At 46.5% G+C, this 19,253-nt stretch overlaps 1 long non-coding RNA gene and 1 pseudogene across 2 annotated transcripts in view; both read left to right on the forward strand.

Annotated features, from left to right (window-relative positions):
* LOC144665203 (uncharacterized) overlaps positions 1 to 19,253 on the forward strand; it is a 277,333-nt pseudogene that overhangs the window by 172,013 nt on the left and 86,067 nt on the right. The window lies entirely within an intron of this gene.
* On the forward strand, positions 5,319 to 18,434 carry LOC144665457 (uncharacterized). The gene is made up of 3 exons (XR_013572949.1): positions 5,319 to 5,476; positions 6,164 to 6,351; positions 17,523 to 18,434. It is a non-coding gene; the product is annotated as an uncharacterized LOC144665457 (long non-coding RNA).

Consider the following 19,253-nt stretch of genomic DNA (forward strand, 5'->3'; position numbering starts at 1 on the left):
GGTTCACATTATGTAGTTAGGGGTAGAGGCTGTACGTCTGAAGAAAAATGGCCATTGTTATCGATGTTTAGAATTCCTCGGAAACCGCCCTGACTTCTCCTTTTTTACAGTTCTACAACAACAGAAATTATATTTTTGATAATTAACAGTTTCATTGTGTGCAAGTTCATATCCGTCTTTCCTTGTGAATAGTAACAACCCCGACCCCACCCCCAAAAAACCTCCGCCCCCCCCCCCCCTTGTTCCCTGTATACTCAACTTTGAAGAAACAAATTAATGTTAGCTTATTTTCCAGTTCGAGCTATACACATGCACCAAAAGTCGATTGCTCGATTTTTTTGCTTTTTATTGTTTATATGCGGTTTTTAGTGCAATTTTTAGTTGATCTATTTTTCAATAGTTTGATTTTGATTTCGGATTGCATATCAATTATCTTCCAACCCGATTATTTAACGTAAAACTGATCGAATTTTAGTTTCTGATTTTAAAAAACATCAAATAAGTGGTTAGACGTTGTAAAATTATGAGAATATTTTTAAATGTTCCAGTAGCTTCTTTAAAAACAGATGCATTTAGAAAGGGTCAAAAGGGTAGTCGCAATAACTTCCTGTTAATAATCGCATTGCCGAGTTGAACGGATTAGTTTATATTATCGGCTTATGGTCTATTGTCTATTGTTTTGAAAACACAAGGTCGAGCCATTGCATGACAACGACTGACTTGGTTTGGATTGTGTGATGTTTTTCTTGCTTTTTTCTCATCGTACTTCATTTGATCATTATATATTTTAATTTCACTATGGCTCTCTTTGCATGAGTTTTTGTCCCGGGATGACTTTCGTCCCGGGATGAATTCATCTCGGTGTCTGCTCATTTTCGTGTTGCTGTCTACATGATGATACATGATTTCGTCCCGGGATGAACCCATCGCGGGACGATTTCATCCCGGGACGAAGCACCCGGATGAAATGTCATCCCGGGATGAAACGTGACGAAAAACGTCACGTAAACAGTCTTTCCGGGATGAAATATAAAGTAATGTAAGCACGGGCGAGATGAATTCAACTCGGGCGGCCGACTTACGGCCCAGCATCCCGGGATGAACACGCTCATGTAAAATGAAAATTTTTTCATCCCGTGACGAAATTCGTCCCGGGATGAAACTCATCTCGGCTTTCAAGTAAAGAGGCCCTATGACTCTTGTCGTCATGCCAATTTGACCTACTTTGCTAACGTCCGAATGCGCCATTGTCTTTTCTATTGTTATCTGCGTAGTTTTGGCATTGTATATACGATAAATCTGGGTTGTACGGGCCTGTTTATTTTTTAGTGGCTGTCCGTGACGTATTTTCATTTGGCTAATAACCAGGACAGCATCTACAGGAACTCAAGACTGTGAATAAATACATCTACAAAGGGTCAACAATGATGCGAGTATGAACATGAAGAGATTGCGATAGTCACAATATCTTCATGTTTGTACTCGCATTGTTGACTTAGCCGCAGGACTAGCTCTTTGGTAAATGGTCTATTGTTTTGAAGACACAAGGTTATCACTTGAAAACAGATTTGAGCCGATTGAAGCATTTGTTGTCTAATTTTACCATATTTTGTGTTCTCGTCGTCCTCTATTTATTATTTATTATTTATCAGTTAGTTTGAATAATTTTTCGTCTCTTATGTTATTTTTTTTTCTTTTGTCTGGTTCGAAGCTGTTATCGAAATTCGCGATTGCCATGCTTTTTAGGAGGTAATCGAGTCCTTGCTTGTTGTATGCTATAAATCGCGGTTGTAGGTCATGGGTCTGTTTATGTTTGTAAGGTATCACCACTATGACTGTTCAAGTTATGTCCGTGACATATTGTCATTGGGCTTTTACAAACGTGAGGGCTCCTACAAGGTGTTCGTGCGGTGGTGGGGGAATGGGGGTGTTGAGGATGGCAGAAAAAGGAGATAGTGGACAAGGGTAGTCGCAATACCTACATGTTGATACTCGCATTGTTGACGTAGTAGGATTAGTTTATCGGCTAATGTTCTTATGTTTTGAAGACACAGGGTCGAGTCCTCACATGGATAAGACCCGTCATGAGTTGTTCGCTGTATTTCGTGATGAATTTCACCCTGTTTTTCTTATCGTACTTCACTCGATCATTATATGTTTTAATTTGACAAAGTCTCCTTTCTTCAGTTTGGTTACGACATTGATTCTCCATTTCCTTTTTTTATTTGCGTAGCTCTTGCATCAGTTGCATTGTATATCTCTGTTGTAGGTCATGCGTCTGTCTATTCTCCTTTTGCTGTCTGTCGCCGGTATTTTCATTTGGCTTATAACCAGGACGGGATCTACAGGAACTCAAGACTGTGAATAAATACATCTACAAAGAGTCAACAATGATGCGAGTATGAACATGAAGATATTGCGAAAGTCGCAATATCTTCATGTTTATACTCGCATTGTTGACGTAAGCCGCGGGACTAGCTCTTTGGGTAATGGTCAATTGTTTTGAAGACACAAGGTCATCACATAAAAACAGATTTGAGCCCATTGAAGCATTTGTTGTCTAATTTTACCATATTTTGTGTTCCCGTCGTCCTCTATTTTTATAATTACCATTATTTATCAGTTAGTTTGAATAATTTCTCTTCTCTATTGCTATTTCTTTTTTCTTTTGTATTCGAAGCTGTTGACGGAATTCGCGATTGCCGTGTTTTTTTAGGAGGTAGTTGAGTCCTTCCTTGTTGTATGCTGTAAATCGCGGTTGTAGGTCATGGGTTTGTTTATGTTTGTAAGGTATCACCACTAGGACTGTTTAAGTTATGTCCGTGACATATTTTCATTGGGCTTTTATTAACGAGAGGACTTTTACAAGGTGTTAGTGCAGTGGTGGGGGAATGGGGGTTGTTTAGGATGGCAGAAAAAGAGATAGTGGACTTTAAACGGTATCGAAAAGAGACAAACATATGAAAACAGAAATGCGTGGGTGTCCTGAGCAATCAGCAAACTTGCTACGTAGACTAATTTCGAGAAATAAACGAGCCTCCCTTGAGCGGACAGACTTAGCATCACTGGGAAAGTGTACACTTAGACACGTAGGGAGAGGTTTCCGCTTTATATGCATGAAAGGTAGAAAAAAAAGTGAATACTTTACAAATACTCGGATTGTAGAGTAGCTTTTAACATAGCCAATATCTCCGAGCTTTTCGACAGTACAACAGCACAATGGGCAAAGACCAGACCAAAACACCGGGAACTTCATGCCCTACTCTTTACGATAAGTGTGTCGGTTCTTTAACGTTCCCTGTTGACCATAACACTGAAGATGCAGGGGACGGGGCCTATGTGTTATCATCCTTATCCGAGAAGACTAGAACATCTATAACCATTTGCAGTTGTTATTGCAAAGGCAGCATATTCTCCTCAGATATTTTAAGACCCTGAGTGTTGGTTCGGTCTGCACTGGGACTCGAACCCGAGACCTCCCGCACGGTAGTCCGGTGCTCTACCAACTGAGCTAACCGGTCAGCAGTTAAATGAAAAATTATTTCCCATTGGACGAGTGACGTATTTAGCGTAAAAGGGATGCATAACCGAAACGATAATTTATGTTGACCTTTGTTTTAATTTTCTTGTTTCTTGACATTTAATTTAGCTTGTCTGCATGTTTATAAATGATTTAATCGACTTATGTTGTAAGTTATGCTATTTGCTTTCATTGTAAAAGCACTTTCGAGCTTGCAACAAGTAATATTGGCATGGAATGGATGCTGTCCTCTAGAAACTATTGACAACATGTTTTTCTGTTGTTTTCAATGTAACGCAATAAAATAAAATTCCTTGGCATTTTTTCTAAGATCAAGACCAATGAATCGAACGATTTTAAGTACTCCCAAAAATAGAAGCGATTACTGATATGTTTCCAAACAGGAGTATTTTGACAATAAAAAGCATAACAGACATGTTATGACAGAAGGCTCATCGACCTCGGAATTAATGAACAGGAAGTCACCACGTTGGGGTAATTTTCGGAGAAATATAAAAATAGAAGTCAAATAAAAGTTGCAGAACAGCTGAATGACAGACAATGGTGAACTGGTACAGATCGATATAGTTGGCCGGAATTTGACTGATAAAGAAAAAAAATAAAGCAATAAAATATTACAATAGTATCCTAGATCCTTGCCACAGCAAACAACCCCAGACAGAAATATGGAAAGATTTGTCCTTTTGTTCCTCCCCTCCCCTCCCGTATTCAACGTTGAGCGACAAGCGCTCTTACTCGCACAAGGTTGTGAAATGAGGGACCAACATTGATATGGGAGAGTGGGGGGATCCTACAGCAGTACAGGAATGGGGAATGTTTAATTGAATTAGAAACTCTCTCTAATCGGGAATGTTTTTACAACCTTCCCAACTCTTTTTGTCTTGGGTTGTAGACTGGGAAAACATTTAAATCTACGAGTTATGCGAATCTTAATTCAACACTAGGCTGAGCTGAAATAGATTTTAAACGGCATATAAGGATATTTAAACGTTGTAAGGCTGTGATTCAACCAAGGGGCGAACCAGTTGTCTTTTGAGGGAAGGGATGCTGGTTTTAGGATTTGCAAAAAAGTCCCTGCAGCCCCCCGCTCCCCAACAAAGAAAATAAAATCATGCATGCATGGTAAGCTCCGATTAAAAATACTGAAAAAAACCTGCCTTGTTGCCCCAAAAAATATAAACTGAAAAATGTGACGTCATACGCAGCGAAGCAAGTAGTTTCTTTAATCTCGGCAAAAGACCTCCTTATGATATTTATATAATTTATATTTATTCCATTTTAACGATCATGTTTAACACTTCTTCTTGTGTTTTGTTTTTAATTAAACCGGGCAGACTTTTAAACAGAATAGCTACATATATGAGCGGCAGATTCTTAAGGAGAAAAGCTATCGACTGCAGGTAAAAACCTACCCCTTTTGTCGCGCGAACGCAATAGTTGGTTTTTGGGCGGGAAAAAATTGGCGGGAAGCCTGGAACGCGGTCCGTCACTACCACGACATACTCCTGGTAGCTATGTAAGTTTATATTTTCATTTTATTTGGATTGCATATCAATTAACTTTCCACCCGATTTAACGCAAAGTTTATCGAAGTTTAGTTTCTGATTTGAAAATTGAAAATAAATAGTAGTAAGACGTTTGAATTTTATGGAGCTCAAGAAAATTAAGGCATGGGCCAAGTTTTGTTTTGGCCAGGTTACGAAGGTGCCGCCATCTTGGATTTTTATGCCGAGTAGACCCTGGGGAGAGTTGACCGATCGAGATCGAAATGAAAAAACATGGCGGTCGATGCGAGCAATGTTTTTCAAATTCATCCAGTTCGTTGTTTACGCAGAATCCGATTCTGGAGGGATAAGAAGTGTTATGTAGTAAGAGCATCTGTTACGTTTGATGATTAACTGGTAGAAATCCCTGTTATGGCGTTACGTGATAAAGGTAAGTTATTTTTCAAATATGATCTAACCTTGTACTGTATAAAGCTATTAAGCTTAATTATAAAGTCTTAGGCAGCTTGCGTTTGAAACTCCTTATCTCTTTCTTTTTAAAGTTATTTGGTAGTCGATATATAAAATGATGATTTTTACTCGATAAAAGCATATGTAAGCGATGGCGAATAAGCTTCGGACAATTTTTAAACCAAAACAGAATTTTCTGATCTTTCTTTATTTTTGAAATATCGATGGCTGCAAGGCTAAGCTGATTTATCACATATAACTACAAGAGCTGATTTACTGTATTTCCTACTCTCAATTATATCTCTATATATTCAACTACAGTGTTTGTATTACACTCTTCATTCTATGCTGTACACTCCAATTGATGTGCTCATTTAATTTCTATATTTTCTGATTTGAAACTTGTTTTGCGAGAGTTCATTGATTGTTTACGGCCAAAGTAGTACATGTAAATTTAAAATTTGTTCTTAATTAACACAGCTTCCCCATTTTTGTGGTGATCAATTCTGTTGTCCTCATTACCTAGTTATCCGTTAGACAAATTTTGTACTGGATCTATATTGGTGATGTAGACTTCTGTCTACATGTCTCATAACAGAGTATTTTTGATAACAGTTTATCAACGCATTTTTTTTATGACCAATTCCTTTATTCTCAATATCTTCAGACTCTGTATTGATCTTTGGGGGAAACATAACATGCAGATCATTTTGAGGCTAGGGCCAAATGAATTAATGGCTGCAGGTTTTACACACTGCCAGAGGACGAAACATCCAGACAGCCTGTTGTTAAAAGACGAATCATCTTGACAACAGGAGAGCTCCACCATAGCCACCTTGCAATCAGTCTTTTGAAGTAAGCCTTTTTTTTTCTTCTTTTTTTCAATAAAAATGTCTAAATCTACTGTTTATGAGATTAAAGGAATGTGATCAATGGGAAAGGTTTTGAGAACTTCCAAAGGTTCCACTAAGAAAATTCATACTCTGCATGTTTTGAAGTGAACTACCATTGACTTAATATATATATATATATATATATATATATATATATATATATATATATATATATATATATATATATATATATATATATATATATATATCTGACTGGATTTGCATAAACATACCGGCAAAGAGCTCCGAGCTGGTCTGCTGGGCACACTTCCCCAGGGCACCACCCTGGCCGGCCAATTGCAACTGGACGAGCACTGCCAGACCTCTGCTCCCTCAGGGGGTGGCCCTCATTCCAAAGGCTTGCATCCCGCCGAGGAAAGCAGCTTAGCCAACAGACTGGGTGCAACACTAAAACATGCAAGAAAGAGTAAAGTAAAACACTCATTGTACCAAATCTAGCCCAACCCCTCCCCCGTTGCTTTTCAAAGCCAGCCCCAAGCCAGCCACTAGCTAAAAGCCCTGTCCCTGGGCCAGGTCTGGGCATAAGTCTTGACGCGTAGCCCCCTCAAGTTTTGACCAGCGTTGGAGGTCCAATGCGGCCTGCGGCCGCACTGGACCGAAAAGTCTGCGGGCATATTTTTCAAAATCCAGTCAGATAGCAGGCCCAAAAAGCCTTCTGGGAGTTGAAACTATGGCCAGCAGGCTGCAATCTCTCCCCCTCACTCCCCCGGGGCTGATTTAGGGCAAGAAATGACCACTTTGGCCCCAAGATCTGACTGGATTTGCATAAACATACCGGCAAAGAGCTCCGAGCTGCTCTGCTGGGCACACTTCCCCAGGGCACCACCCTGGCCGGCCAATTGCAACTGGACGAGCACTGCCAGACCTCTGCTCCCTCAGGGGGTGGCCCTCATTCCAAAGGCTTGCATCCCGCCGAGGAAAGCAGCTTAGCCAACAGACTGGGTGCAACACTAAAACATGCAAGAAAGAGTAAAGTAAAACACTCATTGTACCAAATCTAGCCCCACCCCTCCCCCCTTGCTTTTCAAAGCCAGCACCCAGCCAGCCACCAGCTAAAAGCCCTCTCCCTGGGCCAGGTCTGGGCATAAGTCTTGACGCGTAGCCCCCTCAAGTTTTGACCAGCGTTGGAGGTCCAATGCGGCCTGCGGCCGCACTGGACCGAAAAGTCTGTGGGCATATTTTTCAAAATCCAGTCAGATAGCAGGCCCAAAAAGCCTTCTGGGAGTTGAAACTATGGCCAGCAGGCTGGAATCTCTCCCCCTCACTCCCCCGGGGCTGATTTAGGGCAAGAAATGACCACTTTGGCCCCAAGATCTGACTGGATTTGCATAAACATACCGGCAAAGAGCTCCGAGCTGCTCTGCTGGGCACACTTCCCCAGGGCACCACCCTGGCCGGCCAATTGCAACTGGACGAGCACTGCCAGACCTCTGCTCCCTCAGGGGGTGGCCCTCATTCCAAAGGCTTGCATCCCGCCGAGGAAAGCAGCTTAGCCAACAGACTGGGTGCAACACTAAAACATGCAAGAAAGAGTAAAGTAAAACACTCATTGTACCAAATCTAGCCCAACCCCTCCCCCGTTGCTTTTCAAAGCCAGCCCCCAGCCAGCCACTAGCTAAAAGCCCTGTCCCTGGGCCAGGTCTGGGCATAAGTCTTGACGCGTAGCCCCCTCAAGTTTTGACCAGCGTTGGAGGTCCAATGCGGCCTGCGGCCGCACTGGACCGAAAAGTCTGCGGGCATATTTTTCAAAATCCAGTCAGATAGCAGGCCCAAAAAGCCTTCTGGGAGTTGAAACTATGGCCAGCAGGCTGGAATCTCTCCCCCTCACTCCCCCGGGGCTGATTTAGGGCAAGAAATGACCACTTTGGCCCCAAGATCTGACTGGATTTGCATAAACATACCGGCAAAGAGCTCCGAGCTGCTCTGCTGGGCACACTTCCCCAGGGCACCACCCTGGCCGGCCAATTGCAACTGGACGAGCACTGCCAGACCTCTGCTCCCTCAGGGGGTGGCCCTCATTCCAAAGGCTTGCATCCCGCCGAGGAAAGCAGCTTAGCCAACAGACTGGGTGCAACACTAAAACATGCAAGAAAGAGTAAAGTAAAACACTCATTGTACCAAATCTAGCCCCACCCCTCCCCCCTTGCTTTTCAAAGCCAGCACCCAGCCAGCCACCAGCTAAAAGCCCTCTCCCTGGGCCAGGTCTGGGCATAAGTCTTGACGCGTAGCCCCCTCAAGTTTTGACCAGCGTTGGAGGTCCAATGCGGCCTGCGGCCGCACTGGACCGAAAAGTCTGTGGGCATATTTTTCAAAATCCAGTCAGATAGCAGGCCCAAAAAGCCTTCTGGGAGTTGAAACTATGGCCAGCAGGCTGGAATCTCTCCCCCTCACTCCCCCGGGGCTGATTTAGGGCAAGAAATGACCACTTTGGCCCCAAGATCTGACTGGATTTGCATAAACATACCGGCAAAGAGCTCCGAGCTGCTCTGCTGGGCACACTTCCCCAGGGCACCACCCTGGCCGGCCAATTGCAACTGGACGAGCACTGCCAGACCTCTGCTCCCTCAGGGGGTGGCCCTCATTCCAAAGGCTTGCATCCCGCCGAGGAAAGCAGCTTAGCCAACAGACTGGGTGCAACACTAAAACATGCAAGAAAGAGTAAAGTAAAACACTCATTGTACCAAATCTAGCCCAACCCCTCCCCCGTTGCTTTTCAAAGCCAGCCCCCAGCCAGCCACTAGCTAAAAGCCCTCTCCCTGGGCCAGGTCTGGGCATAAGTCTTGACGCGTAGCCCCCTCAAGTTTTGACCAGCGTTGGAGGTCCAATGCGGCCTGCGGCCGCACTGGACCGAAAAGTCTGTGGGCATATTTTTCAAAATCCAGTCAGATAGCAGGCCCAAAAAGCCTTCTGGGAGTTGAAACTATGGCCAGCAGGCTGGAATCTCTCCCCCTCACTCCCCCGGGGCTGATTTAGGGCAAGAAATGACCACTTTGGCCCCAAGATCTGACTGGATTTGCATAAACATACCGGCAAAGAGCTCCGAGCTGCTCTGCTGGGCACACTTCCCCAGGGCACCACCCTGGCCGGCCAATTGCAACTGGACGAGCACTGCCAGACCTCTGCTCCCTCAGGGGGTGGCCCTCATTCCAAAGGCTTGCATCCCGCCGAGGAAAGGAGCTTAGCCAACAGACTGGGTGCAACACTAAAACATGCAAGAAAGAGTAAAGTAAAACACTCAGTGTACCAAATCTAGCCCCACCCCTCCCCCCTTGCTTTTCAAAGCCAGCACCCAGCCAGCCACCAGCTAAAAGCCCTCTCCCTGGGCCAGGTCTGGGCATAAGTCTTGACGCGTAGCCCCCTCAAGTTTTGACCAGCGTTGGAGGTCCAATGCGGCCTGCGGCCGCACTGGACCGAAAAGTCTGCGGGCATATTTTTCAAAATCCAGTCAGATAGCAGGCCCAAAAAGCCTTCTGGGAGTTGAAACTATGGCCAGCAGGCTGGAATCTCTCCCCCTCACTCCCCCGGGGCTGATTTAGGGCAAGAAATGACCACTTTGGCCCCAAGATCTGACTGGATTTGCATAAACATACCGGCAAAGAGCTCCGAGCTGGTCTGCTGGGCACACTTCCCCAGGGCACCACCCTGGCCGGCCAATTGCAACTGGACGAGCACTGCCAGACCTCTGCTCCCTCAGGGGGTGGCCCTCATTCCAAAGGCTTGCATCCCGCCGAGGAAAGCAGCTTAGCCAACAGACAGGGTGCAACACTAAAACATGCAAGAAAGAGTAAAGTAAAACACTCAGTGTACCAAATCTAGCCCCACCCCTCCCCCCTTGCTTTTCAAAGCCAGCACCCAGCCAGCCACTAGCTAAAAGCCCTCTCCCTGGGCCAGGTCTGGGCATAAGTCTTGACGCGTAGCCCCCTCAAGTTTTGACCAGCGTTGGAGGTCCAATGCGGCCTGCGGCCGCACTGGACCGAAAAGTCTGCGGGCATATTTTTTCAAAATCCAGTCAGATAGCAGGCCCAAAAAGCCTTCTGGGAGTTGAAACTATGGCCAGCAGGCTGGAATCTCTCCCCCTCACTCCCCCGGGGCTGATTTAGGGCAAGAAATGACCACTTTGGCCCCAAGATCTGACTGGATTTGCATAAACATAAAGTAATTAACAATTCAAGTGTAAAGTGAAACACTCAGTGTACCAAATCTAGCCCCACCCCTCCCCCCTTGCTTTTCAAAGCCAGCACCCAGCCAGCCACCAGCTAAAAGCCCTCTCCCTGGGCCAGGTCTGGGCATAAGTCTTGACGCGTAGCCCCCTCAAGTTTTGACCAGCGTTGGAGGTCCAATGCGGCCTGCGGCCGCACTGGACCGAAAAGTCTGCGGGCATATTTTTTCAAAATCCAGTCAGATAGCAGGCCCAAAAAGCCTTCTGGGAGTTGAAACTATGGCCAGCAGGCTGGAATCTCTCCCCCTCACTCCCCCGGGGCTGATTTAGGGCAAGAAATGACCACTTTGGCCCCAAGATCTGACTGGATTTGCATAAACATACCGGCAAAGAGCTCCGAGCTGGTCTGCTGGGCACACTTCCCCAGGGCACCACCCTGGCCGGCCAATTGCAACTGGACGAGCACTGCCAGACCTCTGCTCCCTCAGGGGGTGGCCCTCATTCCAAAGGCTTGCATCACGCCGAGGAAAGCAGCTTAGCCAACAGACAGGGTGCAACACTAAAACATGCAAGAAAGAGTAAAGTAAAACACTCATTGTACCAAATCTAGCCCCACCCCTCCCCCCTTGCTTTTCAAAGCCAGCACCCAGCCAGCCACCAGCTAAAAGCCCTCTCCCTGGGCCAGGTCTGGGCATAAGTCTTGACGCGTAGCCCCCTCAAGTTTTGACCAGCGTTGGAGGTCCAATGCGGCCTGCGGCCGCACTGGACCGAAAAGTCTGCGGGCATATTTTTCAAAATCCAGTCAGATAGCAGGCCCAAAAAGCCTTCTGGGAGTTGAAACTATGGCCAGCAGGCTGGAATCTCTCCCCCTCACTCCCCCGGGGCTGATTTAGGGCAAGAAATGACCACTTTGGCCCCAAGATCTGACTGGATTTGCATAAACATAAAGTAATTAACAATTCAAGTGTAAAGTGAAACACTCAGTGTACCAAATCTAGCCCCACCCCCTCCCCCCTTGCTTTTCAAAGCCAGCACCCAGCCAGCCACCAGCTAAAAGCCCTCTCCCTGGGCCAGGTCTGGGCATAAGTCTTGACGCGTAGCCCCCTCAAGTTTTGACCAGCGTTGGAGGTCCAATGCGGCCTGCGGCCGCACTGGACCGAAAAGTCTGCGGGCATATTTTTTCAAAATCCAGTCAGATAGCAGGCCCAAAAAGCCTTCTGGGAGTTGAAACTATGGCCAGCAGGCTGGAATCTCTCCCCCTCACTCCCCCGGGGCTGATTTAGGGCAAGAAATGACCACTTTGGCCCCAAGATCTGACTGGATTTGCATAAACATACCGGCAAAGAGCTCCGAGCTGGTCTGCTGGGCACACTTCCCCAGGGCACCACCCTGGCCGGCCAATTGCAACTGGACGAGCACTGCCAGACCTCTGCTCCCTCAGGGGGTGGCCCTCATTCCAAAGGCTTGCATCCCGCCGAGGAAAGCAGCTTAGCCAACAGACAGGGTGCAACACTAAAACATGCAAGAAAGAGTAAAGTAAAACACTCATTGTACCAAATCTAGCCCCACCCCTCCCCCCTTGCTTTTCAAAGCCAGCACCCAGCCAGCCACTAGCTAAAAGCCCTCTCCCTGGGCCAGGTCTGGGCATAAGTCTTGACGCGTAGCCCCCTCAAGTTTTGACCAGCGTTGGAGGTCCAATGCGGCCTGCGGCCGCACTGGACCGAAAAGTCTGCGGGCATATTTTTCAAAATCCAGTCAGATAGCAGGCCCAAAAAGCCTTCTGGGAGTTGAAACTATGGCCAGCAGGCTGGAATCTCTCCCCCTCACTCCCCCGGGGCTGATTTAGGGCAAGAAATGACCACTTTGGCCCCAAGATCTGACTGGATTTGCATAAACATAAAGTAATTAACAATTCAAGTGTAAAGTGAAACACTCAGTGTACCAAATCTAGCCCCACCCCTCCCCCCTTGCTTTTCAAAGCCAGCACCCAGCCAGCCACCAGCTAAAAGCCCTCTCCCTGGGCCAGGTCTGGGCATAAGTCTTGACGCGTAGCCCCCTCAAGTTTTGACCAGCGTTGGAGGTCCAATGCGGCCTGCGGCCGCACTGGACCGAAAAGTCTGCGGGCATATTTTTTCAAAATCCAGTCAGATAGCAGGCCCAAAAAGCCTTCTGGGAGTTGAAACTATGGCCAGCAGGCTGGAATCTCTCCCCCTCACTCCCCCGGGGCTGATTTAGGGCAAGAAATGACCACTTTGGCCCCAAGATCTGACTGGATTTGCATAAACATACCGGCAAAGAGCTCCGAGCTGGTCTGCTGGGCACACTTCCCCAGGGCACCACCCTGGCCGGCCAATTGCAACTGGACGAGCACTGCCAGACCTCTGCTCCCTCAGGGGGTGGCCCTCATTCCAAAGGCTTGCATCACGCCGAGGAAAGCAGCTTAGCCAACAGACAGGGTGCAACACTAAAACATGCAAGAAAGAGTAAAGTAAAACACTCATTGTACCAAATCTAGCCCCACCCCTCCCCCCTTGCTTTTCAAAGCCAGCACCCAGCCAGCCACTAGCTAAAAGCCCTCTCCCTGGGCCAGGTCTGGGCATAAGTCTTGACGCGTAGCCCCCTCAAGTTTTGACCAGCGTTGGAGGTCCAATGCGGCCTGCGGCCGCACTGGACCGAAAAGTCTGCGGGCATATTTTTCAAAATCCAGTCAGATAGCAGGCCCAAAAAGCCTTCTGGGAGTTGAAACTATGGCCAGCAGGCTGGAATCTCTCCCCCTCACTCCCCCGGGGCTGATTTAGGGCAAGAAATGACCACTTTGGCCCCAAGATCTGACTGGATTTGCATAAACATAAAGTAATTAACAATTCAAGTGTAAAGTGAAACACTCAGTGTACCAAATCTAGCCCCACCCCTCCCCCCTTGCTTTTCAAAGCCAGCACCCAGCCAGCCACCAGCTAAAAGCCCTCTCCCTGGGCCAGGTCTGGGCATAAGTCTTGACGCGTAGCCCCCTCAAGTTTTGACCAGCGTTGGAGGTCCAATGCGGCCTGCGGCCGCACTGGACCGAAAAGTCTGCGGGCATATTTTTTCAAAATCCAGTCAGATAGCAGGCCCAAAAAGCCTTCTGGGAGTTGAAACTATGGCCAGCAGGCTGGAATCTCTCCCCCTCACTCCCCCGGGGCTGATTTAGGGCAAGAAATGACCACTTTGGCCCCAAGATCTGACTGGATTTGCATAAACATACCGGCAAAGAGCTCCGAGCTGGTCTGCTGGGCACACTTCCCCAGGGCACCACCCTGGCCGGCCAATTGCAACTGGACGAGCACTGCCAGACCTCTGCTCCCTCAGGGGGTGGCCCTCATTCCAAAGGCTTGCATCCCGCCGAGGAAAGCAGCTTAGCCAACAGACTGGGTGCAACACTAAAACATGCAAGAAAGAGTAAAGTAAAACACTCATTGTACCAAATCTAGCCCCACCCCTCCCCCCTTGCTTTTCAAAGCCAGCACCCAGCCAGCCACCAGCTAAAAGCCCTCTCCCTGGGCCAGGTCTGGGCATAAGTCTTGACGCGTAGCCCCCTCAAGTTTTGACCAGCGTTGGAGGTCCAATGCGGCCTGCGGCCGCACTGGACCGAAAAGTCTGCGGGCATATTTTTCAAAATCCAGTCAGATAGCAGGCCCAAAAAGCCTTCTGGGAGTTGAAACTATGGCCAGCAGGCTGGAATCTCTCCCCCTCACTCCCCCGGGGCTGATTTAGGGCAAGAAATGACCACTTTGGCCCCAAGATCTGACTGGATTTGCATAAACATACCGGCAAAGAGCTCCGAGCTGGTCTGCTGGGCACACTTCCCCAGGGCACCACCCTGGCCGGCCAATTGCAACTGGACGAGCACTGCCAGACCTCTGCTCCCTCAGGGGGTGGCCCTCATTCCAAAGGCTTGCATCCCGCCGAGGAAAGCAGCTTAGCCAACAGACTGGGTGCAACACTAAAACATGCAAGAAAGAGTAAAGTAAAACACTCATTGTACCAAATCTAGCCCCACCCCTCCCCCCTTGCTTTTCAAAGCCAGCACCCAGCCAGCCACCAGCTAAAAGCCCTCTCCCTGGGCCAGGTCTGGGCATAAGTCTTGACGCGTAGCCCCCTCAAGTTTTGACCAGCGTTGGAGGTCCAATGCGGCCTGCGGCCGCACTGGACCGAAAAGTCTGCGGGCATATTTTTCAAAATCCAGTCAGATAGCAGGCCCAAAAAGCCTTCTGGGAGTTGAAACTATGGCCAGCAGGCTGGAATCTCTCCCCCTCACTCCCCCAGGGCTGATTTAGGGCAAGAAATGACCACTTTGGCCCCAAGATCTGACTGGATTTGCATAAACATAAAGTAATTAACAATTCAAGTGTAAAGTGAAACACTCAGTGTACCAAATCTAGCCCCACCCCTCCCCCCTTGCTTTTCAAAGCCAGCACCCAGCCAGCCACCAGCTAAAAGCCCTCTCCCTGGGCCAGGTCTGGGCATAAGTCTTGACGCGTAGCCCCCTCAAGTTTTGACCAGCGTTGGAGGTCCAATGCGGCCTGCGGCCGCACTGGACCGAAAAGTCTGCGGGCATATTTTTTCAAAATCCAGTCAGATAGCAGGCCCAAAAAGCCTTCTGGGAGTTGAAACTATGGCCAGCAGGCTGGAATCTCTCCCCCTCACTCCCCCGGGGCTGATTTAGGGCAAGAAATGACCACTTTGGCCCCAAGATCTGACTGGATTTGCATAAACATACCGGCAAAGAGCTCCGAGCTGGTCTGCTGGGCACACTTCCCCAGGGCACCACCCTGGCCGGCCAATTGCAACTGGACGAGCACTGCCAGACCTCTGCTCCCTCAGGGGGTGGCCCTCATTCCAAAGGCTTGCATCCCGCCGAGGAAAGCAGCTTAGCCAACAGACTGGGTGCAACACTAAAACAAGCAAGAAAGAGTAAAGTAAAACACTCATTGTACCAAATCTAGCCCCACCCCTCCCCCCTTGCTTTTCAAAGCCAGCACCCAGCCAGCCACCAGCTAAAAGCCCTCTCCCTGGGCCAGGTCTGGGCATAAGTCTTGACGCGTAGCCCCCTCAAGTTTTGACCAGCGTTGGAGGTCCAATGCGGCCTGCGGCCGCACTGGACCGAAAAGTCTGCGGGCATATTTTTCAAAATCCAGTCAGATAGCAGGCCCAAAAAGCCTTCTGGGAGTTGAAACTATGGCCAGCAGGCTGGAATCTCTCCCCCTCACTCCCCCGGGGCTGATTTAGGGCAAGAAATGACCACTTTGGCCCCAAGATCTGACTGGATTTGCATAAACATAAAGTAATTAACAATTCAAGTGTAAAGTGAAACACTCAGTGTACCAAATCTAGCCCCACCCCTCCCCCCTTGCTTTTCAAAGCCAGCACCCAGCCAGCCACCAGCTAAAAGCCCTCTCCCTGGGCCAGGTCTGGGCATAAGTCTTGACGCGTAGCCCCCTCAAGTTTTGACCAGCGTTGGAGGTCCAATGCGGCCTGCGGCCGCACTGGACCGAAAAGTCTGCGGGCATATTTTTTCAAAATCCAGTCAGATAGCAGGCCCAAAAAGCCTTCTGGGAGTTGAAACTATGGCCAGCAGGCTGGAATCTCTCCCCCTCACTCCCCCGGGGCTGATTTAGGGCAAGAAATGACCACTTTGGCCCCAAGATCTGACTGGATTTGCATAAACATACCGGCAAAGAGCTCCGAGCTGGTCTGCTGGGCACACTTCCCCAGGGCACCACCCTGGCCGGCCAATTGCAACTGGACGAGCACTGCCAGACCTCTGCTCCCTCAGGGGGTGGCCCTCATTCCAAAGGCTTGCATCCCGCCGAGGAAAGCAGCTTAGCCAACAGACTGGGTGCAACACTAAAACAAGCAAGAAAGAGTAAAGTAAAACACTCATTGTACCAAATCTAGCCCCACCCCTCCCCCCTTGCTTTTCAAAGCCAGCACCCAGCCAGCCACCAGCTAAAAGCCCTCTCCCTGGGCCAGGTCTGGGCATAAGTCTTGACGCGTAGCCCCCTCAAGTTTTGACCAGCGTTGGAGGTCCAATGCGGCCTGCGGCCGCACTGGACCGAAAAGTCTGCGGGCATATTTTTCAAAATCCAGTCAGATATATATATATATATATATATATATATATATATATATATATATATATATATATATATATATATAATTTTTATTTTTCAGAAAATACCACACTAACACCATATTAATCTGTCATGTCTTAAAAAATTCCCTTCCTGCTGATCAATGTTTCACTGGCTGACAACTGATCTACCTTGTTTTTCAGTTATAAGATGTCATTCGTTTAAAAAAATTACCATTTGTGACTATATGGACTCAATGTCTTATAACTTCAAATAGGAATATTTTTGGCAATAATTTATCAACACATTTTCTCTTTTTGGGGTTATCAATTCCTTTTTTCTCAAGATCTGCAGACTTCGTATTGATCTTTAGGGGAAATGTCACGTCATGAGCTAAATGTATTAATGGCTGCAGGTTTTGCACACTGCCAGAGGACGAAACATCCAGACAGCCTGTTGTTAAAAGACGAATCATCTTGACAACAGGAGAGCTCCACCATAGCCACCTTAAAGTCATTAACTCAATGTTAAAGCTTTTTTTTTTTATATCACAGATTGTCTTCATATATTTCTGCAGGTAGTGAGATTAAAGGAAAGTGATCATTGGGAGGAGAGTTCTAAACAATGAAAGCACTAAATTTCCATTTGGGAGCTAAATCAGTTCTTTTCTAAATTATTGTTAAATAGTGTGATAAGCAGTAAACATTGTGGAATAATTTGACAAGAATTACACATTTTGCCTAAAAAAGAACAATAGAAGTAGATTGTTTGTCATTGCTATTGGTATTATCAGAGTCGTGTAATTGCTCTTTGTGGTAACTTGAATACTATCTTGTTTTTCAGAAAATACCTAAAGTTCTACACTGGAATGAGAGTGACACTTGGGTTTTCAACTCTGATTGTCAATAAAATGTTTTGCTGGTTTACAAAGCTGCAGTGTATTAATTTAATTGAAACTCATTTTGTGAAACAAGGGATGCTAGTATTCCCACTAGTGTTGGCCGCTGCTTTGGACTGTCATTTAGGCATGTCTGGGCCACCTCTGTTATGCATTGAATATTCTGGGACAAGCCAATTTTCTTCAGAACTGTTCCTAGCGAGTAAATGTCGCTTTTTACACTGCACGGAGAACCATTCAGTACTTCAGGTGCAATATGGGAATAAGAGAACTTGTATTTTTTTGCTGATGGAGATGTGATTGCACAAGCTTTTCCGAAGTCAATCAAGAACCCTTCCTTTTTGAAGACAACAACATTATTAGCCTTCAAATCACAATGAAGAAAACCTTTTTTGTGTACATGATTTAGGGCATCAGCAACATTATAAGAAATCTTGACCCAGTCCTTTTTCTCCAGACTGTTGGTCTCTTTGAGGAGATCATGGACTGTGAAAGAGGAATTTGCCTCACCTAAGTACTCCATGATGATGGCATATGGTTCTTCTTCAATTTGCACACCAAGAATTGTTGGTATATTGGGGTGCACCAAAGCTTGCATTGTTTGTGCTTCTTTGATAATGTCATGCATGTAACCATTGATCATTTGTTTCTCGACCACAGTAATACCCATCCTCTTGTAGTTTTTCAATAAACACTTCCCAAAGGAACCTTCTCCAAGTGAGATGCATGGCTGAACATTAGTGCTAAGCTCTCTTAAACTAATGTTATTAACTTTATTTTCCACAGCAACCCCTTTCTTATTGATTTGCCCCTGTTAAAAAGGTTTCACACAATAACAATTACTTAAAAATGTATTGATGGACGCCTTGATGTTACAAAGCAAGCTTACTGTCATTAAAATATGTTTTTAAAGTAGATGTGTGTGTGCAGTGACTTCTGTTATCCAGGTACCTATTTGCAACTCGGTGAAATATTTTTGGTATGAAAGGTGCATATCTCTAGAAGCTAAAAACCTTACCTGAAGTCGATATTGATCTAAGAGATGTCTCATTTTATTATTTTCGTGGCATTTTTCACGCCACTTTCTGCAAAATTTGCGCGCTGTTTCTCGTAGTTCTGAAGCAATCCGTCGTTCCTGTTCACGCTCTTTCATAATCTGCGCTCGTTCGAGGGCTAGTCTTTGTGCTGTTCTTTGTTGACGCTTTCGTTTCTGCCTCGCATTCCGAAGCCTACGAATTTCCTCAACAGTATGATCTCTGAATTTACCCATGCTATAAATATTGATATTGATTATTTTAGCTTTCCCTCCTTCAACCATCAAATTTTTGTCTTGGCGGGAAAAGCATCTCGTGCCAAATAAGGTCTTGAAAACCAAATAAAGAGAACGTCTTTGGGAGCCGATCGCCTTTTTCAGCGGTTTAATTTTGGTTTCTGTGGAAACGGACGTGGAAACCGTGGAAACGACTACTGTAACCTGGTGACCAACCGCTGTACAAAGAGCCTGCAGTCACTATAATGATTTCGAATGAAAACACGAAGAAACAAAGTGCTTGATTGTCAACATTTGCCTTTACAAATATGTTTATTTTTACTCAGTGACTGAGGTAAGGTTAGTAACAATAATTTAAAGACTTTGTAGGTTTTAAGTTCTGATTTTCTGTGTAAAAATAGAGGAA

This window comes from Oculina patagonica, chromosome 9, assembly GCF_052425735.1.
Source record: "Oculina patagonica isolate OP01 chromosome 9, crgOcupat, whole genome shotgun sequence".
In the NCBI taxonomy this organism is placed as follows: Eukaryota; Metazoa; Cnidaria; class Anthozoa; order Scleractinia; family Oculinidae; genus Oculina; species Oculina patagonica.